Source organism: Calliphora vicina, chromosome 1 (genome assembly GCF_958450345.1).
Source record: "Calliphora vicina chromosome 1, idCalVici1.1, whole genome shotgun sequence".
NCBI classification, from domain to species: Eukaryota; Metazoa; Arthropoda; class Insecta; order Diptera; family Calliphoridae; genus Calliphora; species Calliphora vicina.
Window position 1 is genome coordinate 127,954,922 of NC_088780.1, and position 12,039 is coordinate 127,966,960.

At 36.7% G+C, this 12,039-nt stretch overlaps 1 long non-coding RNA gene across 1 annotated transcript; it reads left to right on the top strand.

The window, feature by feature from the left end:
• The first annotated feature begins 1,296 nt into the window (after window positions 1-1,296).
• Window positions 1,297-6,496, top strand: LOC135963810 (uncharacterized). Its single transcript, XR_010576856.1, has 4 exons — window positions 1,297-1,824; window positions 4,171-4,476; window positions 5,752-5,875; window positions 5,956-6,496. It is a non-coding gene; the product is annotated as an uncharacterized LOC135963810 (long non-coding RNA).
• The last annotated feature ends 5,543 nt before the right edge of the window (window positions 6,497-12,039 follow it).

The window sequence follows — 12,039 nt, forward strand, 5'->3', positions numbered from 1 at the left end:
ATAAAAATCTTTTGGAACGGACGTTCCGTTTGCGTTTCAGCTCCCATCGGTGGTCTCAAAATTGCATTAGCTGGTTTTGTTTCTCTGCAAATTTGACAATTTGCTACGAAGGAACGAACCTGTACGTTCTGGTTTGGCCAATAGAAGTATTCTTTTACCCTCCTAAGTGTTTTGCCGAATCCTCCGTGCGAAGCTTGAGGGGGATTATGACACTTCTCAATAATCTCGTGTGTCAATTCAAGTGGTACCCAGAGCTTCCATGCGAAATCTTCGTTCAGTGGGACTCCATCATAAGGCAAGACCCTTTTATAGACCAGGTCATCCACTACCTTTAGATCTGGTAGGCTTTCTGCGTTTTCGGTCACTTTGGCGATTAAGTCCAGGTAATGTTGTTCTTTAAAATATTTGGAATCAAAATTAATAATGTTGTTTACCTCCGCAGAAAGCTCCTCCATGTCATACCTCGACAAGGTGTCGGGTACTATATTTTTAGAACCTGGCCTGTGTTCGACGGTGAAGGCAAATGCTTGAAGATGCAAGCTCCATCTGGCAAGTCGACCGCTCAAGTCTTTGTGGGACATCAACCATTTAAGGCTGCTGTGGTCAGTGATGACTGTAAAGGGCATCAACTCGATGTAAGGCCTAAATTTTTTAATGGCCATTACCACAGCCAAACACTCTCTCTCAGTGACCGAATAGTTTTTCTGGGCGCTGGTCAACTTATGAGAGAAGAATGCGATGGGATGCTCTCCGTCGTCTTCGTCCTTCTGAAATAAGACAGCTCCTAATCCAATATCTGAGGCATCACACTGCACGTAAAAGTGCTTGTTAAAATTGGGATGAGTGAGCACTGGTGCTGTTGTAAGGGCTGTTTTCAGTCTATCGAAAGCTTCTCTGGCATCATCGGGAAAATTGAAAGTTTTTCCTTTCTTAAGGGTGTTGAAGATAGGAGTAGAAATCGTCGCGTAGTCTGGGATGAAGCGCCTGTACCAGCCAGTAGCTCCCATGAAACTCCTGACCTGCCTAGCGGTTTTCGGGTAAGTAAATTTTAAAATCGTTTCTACCTTCTCTGGGTCTGGTTTTAATTTACCCCCTCCCACTATATAACCTAGGTACCGCAACTCCTTGAAGCAGAACTTCGATTTCCCTACATTTATGGTCAGACCTGCCGAATCCAAACAATGCGCCACTCGATCCAGCAATTCCAGGTGGGTTTTAAAGTCTGGAGATACGATCAAAAGATCGTCTAGATAGACAAAGACTCTATCACGAAGTGCTGAGGGGATCACTTTATCCATCAGACGGCATAACCTTTGGGCTGCATTACACAACCCAAAAGGCATTACCGTAAAATGGTAAAGTGGTCGTCCTGGCACCGTGAATGCAGTCTTTTCTCTACTAGACGCATCTAGTGGTATCTGCCAGAACGCGTCTTTAAGATCTACGCTTGATATAAAATATGTGTCCCCTAACCGGCTGAGAAGACCTTCGATGTGCGGCAGAGGATAGGCGTCCTTAATCGTGAGGGCATTCAGCTTACGAGCGTCCAAGCACAAACGGTTCTTCTCGCCCCTACGGACGAGAGTAACCGGATGGCTCCAAGGACTCTCGCTCTGCTCAATGACCCCAAGATTAAGCATCCTATCAAGCTCTGCGTACATCAACTTCTGCACAGCTGGTGAGACCGGATAATGCTTGTCCTTAACTGGAATCGCATCGCGAGTGTCGATTGTATGGGATTCGAGGGAAGTCTGACCAAGTCCCTTCTTCGTAAAACATGGAAATTTCGCTACTAAAATATCTAATGACGCCTTCTGACTCGGAGTGAGTATATGTGTCTTAACTTCACCATTTATTACTTCAGACTCTGGACAGAGATTGACATCATTAGTAGTTAGGCTACACAAATTGGGAAATAAACCGAAACTTCTCATGAAATCTACCCCTAAAAATAGTGGTCTATTTAGAGATGGCACCAAATAAAAGGTGATCTCTTGTGACCTATTGTTGAAATTTATTTTAACCTTTACACGACCTACTATCCTGTGAGGACTACCATCAGCCGTCCTAATGTGTGAAGAAAAGTTCAGAATTTGTAAACCTGTGTTCTCAAGGAACTCCAGGCACCCTTTACCTAAACATGAGACAGTAGCCCCACTGTCTAAAAGACCTTCTATGGGCACGCCATTAATAGGTACCTTCAAATAAAAACGGGCGTCTTCACCCTCATATAAACAGGCTGACATAATTTCATTCCTAACTCTCTTTCTCATTTTATACCTAATCCTAGCCTTTTTTATCTTATCAGAGACCTGCCCAAAAATTCTATCCCTGGCCTCATTATACTCCTTCACTCTTTGATGGAGTGGCTTAATTTCACGAATTTTGGTTTTTTCTATAATCGGAATCTGTTTATTAGGGTTAGTTAAAATTTGGGTGGGCCTACACACTATGACTGACTGGTTAACCGGGATTACGTCTGGGTCGAACGAGTCTCCCCCGTCAGGGACTCGCTCACTACCTGGTTTCCCTGACATTTTGGGCACTTTGGGGTGACTACGTTGTCTCGGCCACATCGGAAGCAAAATATACGCCTATTTGGCGACGGACAGTCCATAAAGCTATGGCCTGGCTGTTTGCAGTTCCAGCAAATATAGCGGCTACTGGTGGCCAAGGCGTCCACTTCGACAATCGGTGGTGGCGGTTCATCGTCACTAAGTTGCAGCTCATGCACACGAGCAGTTGCTGGACCCCTTGACTGGAACTGTTGCCTTTGCTGACTCAAAATCAAGTTTTCTGCCCGTTTTGCTTGTTGGCAGAAATCATTCAGCCCTTCTGTTCTCACGGAAAATAACAGGTGCGATAAGGCCGGCTTTAAATTCCCCTTCATGATTTCCACAAGATCTCGCTCAGAATATGGATTTCTCTGTTGGTTTCTCAGCCTCATCACGGCATTATAGAAGTTCTCAAAGCTTTCCTGAGGCATCTGGCGGCGGTCCATTATTTGTTTTTGCAGTTGGAATTCATTTTCGTATCTTCGGAACTGGGTTAAAAATGCTCTCTCCAGGTCGTCCCAGGTTTGGATTGAAACGAGTTTGCGCAAGTTCCAATACCAATCCAGAGCTTGGCCTTCTAATAGTGAATGGAAACTTCGTCTGATGTCGTTGAAGGAGCAATTGTAGTCTTGTCGAAGGACGTCGACTCGAAATATGAAATCCTCAGCGCTCATCGACTTAGAGGTTCCGTCGAACTTAATGCCCCATTTCGATAAGTCCACCTTCCGTTGTGACTCAAATGCACCTTCGGTCGGCCAGCTGGGTGCTTGTGACGAATGGGCTGGCTGCGTTGGAAAGGCTGGTGTTGGTGCTGATTCTTGTGGCAAAGTGTTTACTAGTTGGGCTGGTGTTGGCTGATAAACATATGGCTGCTGTTGGAAGTTGTGCACGGGTATGTTCATATGTGATTGTGGTGGTAAATTTGTTCTCAACACATTTTGTTGTTCCCTAGGTGGTTGCGGAGCTGGTTGTTGTGGCGGCGATGCCTGTGGAATCGCATGGGTTACAGCCTGGGATATTTCACGTTGCATATCCATACGCAACATCTGCATTTGACGCTGCAATTCCTCCCGAATGAATCCGAACATGTCGCCTGGTGCTGCAACATTAGGTTGAGGAACTGGAGGTGGCACACTTTCTCTGAATTCCTGCCTCACGGTCCTAGCAGTAATGCTACTGTATTGTGGCGATGTGATGGTACTGTTTGAAATGGCAGATTCGTTTTGGAAACCAGAACGTTCATGCGCTATCGACATGAATTGCTGAACGCTTGGATTTACGGCTGGCGATGTGGTGGTAGTCATGGTGTTAGCTAAGGTGTACACTGGAAGCGCCGTGGAAACTATAGTCCCCACGGTAGTTGGTACAAAATTTTGCATATCGGTATTCGGAGTTTGTTCGCGATTCTTAGCAGAACGAGTTACGACCATTCCTACTTGTCTAATTAGATATAGATAAAGATCTAGTACGAGGAATAACCAAATGAAACAAATCAAAATGATAAAACCACAATGTTGATTATTTGTATAGAACGCTAGTAAAAAAAAATATATTTATCTAACAGATAAATATCAAACAAGATACTAATAGAAATCTCCTCCTCTTAAAAAACTAGACGTATAAATCTTAACAAAGAAAAGGTTAAAACTCAAAATGGAAAAGAAGATTCAAAACTTAATCTTGTGAACGGCGATGTTTTTTGGGTAAGTAATGTTTGCAGGTAAAGTGTATAGAAATTGTTCGAAGATATGTACTAATTGTTTTTCTATTGGTTTCAGGAAGTGGAAAAAGTAAATGGATAAATAAAAAAAAAGGTAGTATTTGTTCTACCGCAGCTCAAATTTCAAGGGGCATCTAGAAGATTGGTGTTGAAAACCCAGTACGCCTAGGACTACCCTATCTATTTTACCGCAGACAAAACGTGAGTTTAAATAAAACAAATACTAATAATCGTATCTATTAAGGGTGGCTGCCTATGCTATTCTTTCCTCCCAACTTGAGCATTCTCGCTTTTGCTACAGAAAGCTAACACGAGAGCCTCAAGTTGCTTGGAAAGAACAGGCTGAAGAATCTATCATCCCGCATGACTATAGCGTACACACCAAACGTCGCAACGCGAACCAGACTAGATTGTCCAGATGTTCGGGACTTACGTTGGTGTGCACCACATTAGCCATGCACGATGATAGATTCCCATCTATTGTAAAGTAAAAAAAAACGAAAAGGAAAAAAAAATAAATAACTATTTGTCTGACGACGTCGCTGCAGTTAGGGACTCTTGTTATGACCTAACAGGACTTACGTAGTCTTGACTAAATAGCATTAAGGACTAACTAGATTAGGCTATGGACCTACTTCGGCCCCACGTTGGGCGCCATTTATGTAGTGTATGGGCTGGTGTGTCTGTCAAACGTCTGTTCATTGTTCATTGAACAAACAGAAAACAAAATAAACATAAAGAAACAAGGTGGCCAGATTGCCGGCGGCGCTGGTATGCTCGCGTTTGCCTGGCTGGGAACTCGCCGGAGGGGGTGGTCCTTGCCAGCAATCCGGATCGAAAACACACACTATCACAAAAATCATACCAGCAAAAGTATATTTAAGTTAAAGGGGCTCGAAGTAGTTTCTCTTGTCCTTTTTCTCTTTCCTTTATTTCCCTGCGTACCTATCTACCGAACAATTTCTTCTCCTGGCTGATGTTGTTGCCAGGAGATAACCCACCCACTCGGGATTGAATCCCGCCATGACATCCTATCGTAAGAATGTCCCAAACTTTCCCCGCAAACAATACCTTCCCTACTTACCGCCGCGTTTACTGAAATTTAGTAAATCATTTTAAAAAAAAAAAAAAAACTTGAAAAATAGCAATTTCATTTAAACATTATAAAAGTTTCGGTTTATTAATAAAGAATGAATTTATACAAACAAAAAAATGAATTATTAACAAAATTTACTTTAGAAATGAAAATGTACAAAAATTTTGTTTTTGTTTAAAAATTTCAAATTTTAGCTTTAAGATTCAGTTTTAAAAATTTAGCTTTAAGATTTTAGTTTTAAATTTTAAATTTAAGATTTTAGTTTTAAATTTTCTTTTCTTAGATTTTAGTTTTAAATTTTAATTTTTTTTTGCTTTTAGTTTAATTTAATAAAATTTCTTTTAATAATAATAATTTATAATGCATCTTTTTAAAACTAGCGTTACTGCTTTCCCGCTCTATTCCCTGGCGGCCAACTAATTTTGCGGAAGAATCTCCCGGGTGAGGATAGGGTAGATGGATATTTCCTGTCAGTGACGTGTCTAAATGTCTAAGTGGTTCGAGGTACTATTAATATTTAGAATTCTCTAATTCCTTTTATTTATTTATATATATTTATTTATAAAAATTTTTTTTTTGTATAGGAGAATTACCTATATAAGATTTAGGAAAATCTTGGGTTAATTAACCTCGCGACTCACTGTTCCCTAGGCCAGAGCTCTAACCTAACTCGCGCACGCGTGGTTAAGGTTCACACGCGGGATGTACTTTGCGATACTTAAGACTTCCTATTTGTTTATATAAATATCTCACTAATCACCTTTTTTTTTATTTTATAAATATTTCTTTTTTTTTTTCTTATTTTCTTAAAGAAAAGGAACCGAATTGAACGTCCGTCTATATGTCCCGGTGTATTTTACTGTACTTCGTCGGAATATCACCAAATATACCCTAGCACCCCAGGCGTGGTGGTGCTAATGCTGCTTCTCCCTCGTTGGATGGAGTCTTGTTGCAGTGGCTTTGCAGGTTGGTTTGATTAGTTTTTTTTTTATTTTTTTATTTTTATATTTTAAGATTTAGTTTTAAGTTTAGCTTTAAGTTTAGCTTTAAGTTTAGCTTTAAGTTTAAAAAAAAAAATCTTTTGTTTAATAAAATTTACTTATTTTGTTTAAAAAAAATCAAAAATTTAGTTTTTCTTTTATATGAGGCCACGGACTCCACCTTCTTCACTATGTGGAGCCAAAATCCAAAAAGGGACGACATTTTCTCTTCTTGGTATCGAGAAACCTCGTTTACCAATATGGCTTCCTAGCTTCAACAATTGTTCAGCAATTTGTTTGCCTACATAAAATTTTTTTTTTCAGGTATTTTGTTATTGTTTACATTTTCTCTACCTTCCAGCTGTCAAAACGTATGCCCTTAATCTTGAGTTGCCAACTATTTGCTCTCTTCTTCTTTTTAAATTTTTCGTATCGACAGGGTGCACATGACAACTTGTAGATTTCCTTTCGCTTAGGTCTATGTTTTTATGTTCATTGGTGAAGAAATTACAAAAAGTACCATTCGGATAAAGAAAAAGTACCAAAAAGTCTCCCCCTAGAATTCCCACTCACTTAGCACCATATACGCTTAATGTCATATTTCTATGTCCATTATTACAGAAAATTCAAAAAGTACCATTAGAATATAGAAAAAGTACCAAAATGCAGCCACTTGTGGATTCTCACTCACTCCGGTCCATATAAGCTACATTTCATGTTTTTAGGTTCATTGGTGAAGAAATTACAAAAAGTACCATTCGAATAAAGAAAAAGTACCAAAAAGTCTACCCCTAGAATTCTCACTCACTTAGGACCATATATGCTTAATTTCATGTTTCTAAGTCCATTGTGTTAGAAAATTCAAAAAGTACCATTAGAAGAATAAAAAAGTACCCATAGTTCAGTTCTCACATTTTGGTACCTAAATATTATCCCCTATTCCTAACACTAACTTCACTCAGATGCATATCAGCTAACTTTAATGTCGATAAGTGAAATGATTTAAAATATTAAAAAGGTACCATTAGGAGAATAGTACCAATTTCCCTTTTCCTCCTTGAACACCCCTCAAGTTTGAAATTTAAAAATATTCCATTTTGCCAAAATTGTTGATGCTACAGACATGTCTCAAGCGATTAAAATCTGTGTTAATGTGCCCATGAAAAAATATGTTTTTAAAAAAGTACCAAACTGTTTACCCGGATTTGGCCCAATATACACCTTGGCACTCGAGTTCCAAATAACACCCTGTTAGTTAACTTTTGTATGAATCCAGGAACCAATGTTAAAAAAATGATCAAAATTGGCTTAATAATTTCAAATAAAATGTATTTTCACGATTTTATCCCCTTTTTGGTACCTTTTTTATCCCCATTGCGGTGGTAAAATTTTATTCAAATAAATTTTTGTATCGTGGTGGGAGCTCATAATAAAATATTCGTATGTCTATGTCAAATTATAGAAAAACATATTTCATGAAAAAGTACCAAAAAATAAACACAATTTTTATCCCTAAGGGTTCGAATTTCCAAAAAGTTTCAAACTTATATTTTTTATTTTTTGATAAGTAAAGAATGCGATTTAAATTTTGTTTCTATGTTTATTGGTTCAAAAGATACATAGGGTTCGAAAAAAGTACCAAAATACAGTTTTTACCCGTTTTCTCCCCTAAAAGTTTCGAATTTCGAAAAAGTACGAAACACCTGTCAGCTTATTTTTTAAATGGAGTAACATGCTATTTTAAGTTTTTTTGTATCTTTATTAGTTTTGAAGATATAAGGTTACAGAATTTGCCCGTTTTTACCCTTTTTCACGGTTCTAAGCTTCAGCCGTTTGGGCGGTGCGATGTTGAATCAGTCAGTCAGTAAATAACGTTACTCTTTTATATATATATATAGATTTTAAATTTATTGCATCTCGATCTAGATTTTAATATACAGTGTCGGACAAAACTAAAGCACGGACTCTGTAGCCAGATGACGGCGGATGAGGTGTTCATATGACAGTTGTAACAGATATCTATACAAGTACAGTATCATGCTATGCCCTTAAAAAAACTAATTTATTTAAGCAAATCTTTTTTATTTTTTAATTGGAGAAAAATAAATAAATTATTTGGTGTACCAACTCGGGAGCAAGCCAAATACAATTGACCGTGTGAAAAACATGGATTTTCCAAATGTAAGCCAGCAATAGTCAACGATTTAATGGTTATATCAAAGGAAAGACGAAACAGGAACTGGAGCCGCTTGAATTCAAATGGTCAAAGTGGTTGGAAATCATTGTATGCATGGAATCAGTAAGTCTTCACCTTTAAATCTGCCCCGATGATTGTTTCCTCAATTAACGCGTTTAAGTTGCGGAGAAGCATTATCGGTGATCCAACCTTCATTCCGGCTGGTTCCAATGAATTCAAAATTCTGTAGGACAATAGACTTATTCTTCTTTCATTACTGTGTCAATCGATTTGTATTTCATTGTTTCGCCAGGCAGTTTCAATTGAATTTGCTAATTGAGCTTTTTGGCAGCAGCATTCAATCAGTACTTCCTTGTGATTACTATAGTCATCAGCCTTATTGTAATGAAATTTCATTCGCGATCGATTGTCTTTTAGTCTTTCGATATGCTTTTGGGTTGCCTCTGCAGCTTTCGATGAAGATGCACTGCGACGCATTTGCTGAAGACGTGATTCGTGTTCTCTTTCCGTTTCTGCGGCTCTAGACGTTGATGCCCTTCCTTATATGTCCCCAAATAGTTTGAATGATTTTTCAAAAAACAGTTATTTGAAAACACCTGTTCGAACACTTATCCGTACAGAAAAAAACAAGTATGAGGGAATGTAGACCAAGACCATCCTCCATCATGCCCCGTTTTTCAAATTTTGGCACAAATACCCATTTTTGCCCTATATGTTCGATTTTGTTCGTTTACGCCACTTAACCAATACGCTAAAAAGTGGTTTGAGTGATTTTTTTAACATAAAATAGTTTTTATTATTATTTATTTAATTTTTATTATCATTTTCAATTTTTTTTATCTTTCTATACCCTCCACCACCACAAGTGGTGAATGAGGGTATATATAAGTTTGCCATTCCGTGTGTGACTTTGAGAAATATTCATCTGAGTCCCAACAAAGTATATATTTTCTTGATCCTTATGAAATTCTAAGTCGATTGAGCCATGTCCGTCTGTCTGTCCGTCTGTGTAAAACACGCTCACGTCCAAAATACGCAAACAAAATTGGTAGACTTGCAAAAAATATGTTTATTGTTGTCCTAAGCAGTTTGGTATTGAAAAATAGCAAAATAGGTTCAGTAGAACCAAAGTTATGAACCAAAATGTGAGACAACCTAAAAAAAAACATTGATAATTTTCAGATATTTTTGGTTATTTGTGTAAATATATTGCAGATAATTCCATAAAACTTTACACGCAATATTTTTATGATAAAAGGACTAATTCTGGTGAAAATTATAAGAATCGGTCCATGATTTCTCCTAGCCCCCATACAAATTTCTTCCCGAAATATGGTTCTATGGTCTACAAATGCCTACAGAATTGCAGTATCCATACAAAATTCAGCAAAAATAAATTTCGTGCCAAAAGAAATCACAACACTAAATTTTTTGTGGATCGGCCCATATTTGACCATAGCCCCCATACAAAATTCACTTCCAAAAATCACTTCAATAAGCATAAATATCAATATCAAACCAAAATTTTACACAGATCCGTAATTTATATTTAGAAATCATACTACTGAATTCTGTGAATATCGGTCCATATTTGACCATAGCTCCCATATAAGGACCTCTTCCGAAAATCAGTTAAGAACTCATATATCTCTTATAAATATCTTTATCATGCTAAAATTCAACAAAAATAATAAAAAATATATATAGAAATCACTGTACTAAATTGTATGCAGATTGGCCGATAATTGGTCATAGACCCCTCCCTATAAGGCCCATTTCCGAAAAAGATATTAACATTAATAAATATGTAAAACATATCGATATCAAAATGAAATTATACACAGATCAGTAATTTGTATCCAGTAATCATACTTCTGAATTTTTTGAATATCGGTCCATATTTAACCATAGCTCCCATAAAAGGTCCACTGCCGAAAATCACTAAAGTCCTCATAAATTTGTTACAAATTTATTCAATACTAGCTTGACCCGGTGCGCTTCGCTACCCCTGTCGTAGTAAAATAAAAAATATATAGCCTATTGACGCTTCCCAGTAAGGATCTATCTACGTTCCAAATTTCAATAAAATCGGTTCAGCCGTTTAGGCGTGATGCTCAAACAAATAAACAAACAAACCAACAAACAAACTTACAAAGACATTTATATATTTATATAGATATACAAAAATCGATGTACCAAATTTTATGATGGTAGGCCAATTATTGGTCATAGTCTCCATAATAGAAGCACTTCCGTAAAACACATTAACCTGCAGATATATCCAAAAAAATCTGTACTGAACCAAAATTTTACACCGCTCAGTAATTGGTATCCAAGAATCATACTACAAGATTTTTAAAATATTGGTCCATAATTCGCCATATCTCCCATATAAGGTCACTATTGAAAATAGCGTTATTTATATAAAATTCTACAAAAATAACCCTCAAATACTTAGTAATCACGTTACAATATTATATGGCGATAGGTCCATAATTGGTCATAGCTTCCATATATTGAACCAAAATAATACTCAGATTAGTTATTTGTATTCAAAAATACTACTAAAGTTTGTGAATACCGGTTCATAATTGGCCACAGCTCCCATATAAGTTCCACTAGCGATAACATAAAACTATTGTAAAGGTGAAATTCAATTAAAATACATAGAAATCATGTTAATATATTTTATGGCAATCGAATCATAATAGGTCATAGCTTCCATATAAGTCCAACAACCCAATATTTGGAAATTTGTCTTTGATATAAAATATCTTCTGCGTAAACTAGTCTTTCTAACAATTGTTATATTATTTCAATTGTTATATCATATTTAGGTGGAGGGTATTTAAGATTCGGCACGGCCGAATATAGTACTCTTAATTGTTCTTTATTGAATATTTCTTTTGAAAAATTTGCAATAAGTATTAAAATCTTAACCTAAATCAATAATTTTCAATAAATTAAAAATTTCTGGACTGGACTGCTCCGATCACTGTAAAATTAGAACGATCAAAATTTGCTTATGGAAACACAACATAAATGAAATTAACCCCCATTTTCTCAATATCTGGTTATTGTGAAAATGGGGGTTAGACTGATATACGCGCATATGGTCCATGTCACTTTGCGCTATAGTAATATATTTTATAAATTAACTTTGTAAAATATCATTAAATAAATGAATAAATAAAAATTTCGTCAAAGTTACCGTAAAGTTTGTTAGAAAATGAAAAAAGTTTTTTAGAGGCCGAAAATCCTCCCCCATGCACAAAAATGAAGAGGAACAGAATATAAATTAACACGATGTCGAAAGAAAAATGATTCGAACAAATTTGTATGAAAACTACATATTGCAAAGAATTTAAAAAACTGACTGTTTTTCATACAAATTTTTTTGCCTTGGAGAGATTATTTTTTTCCTTTTTTAAATTAGTTTAATTTTATCGATAAAGTCTGGTTATATTTGAACATTAGTTTATATATTTTTT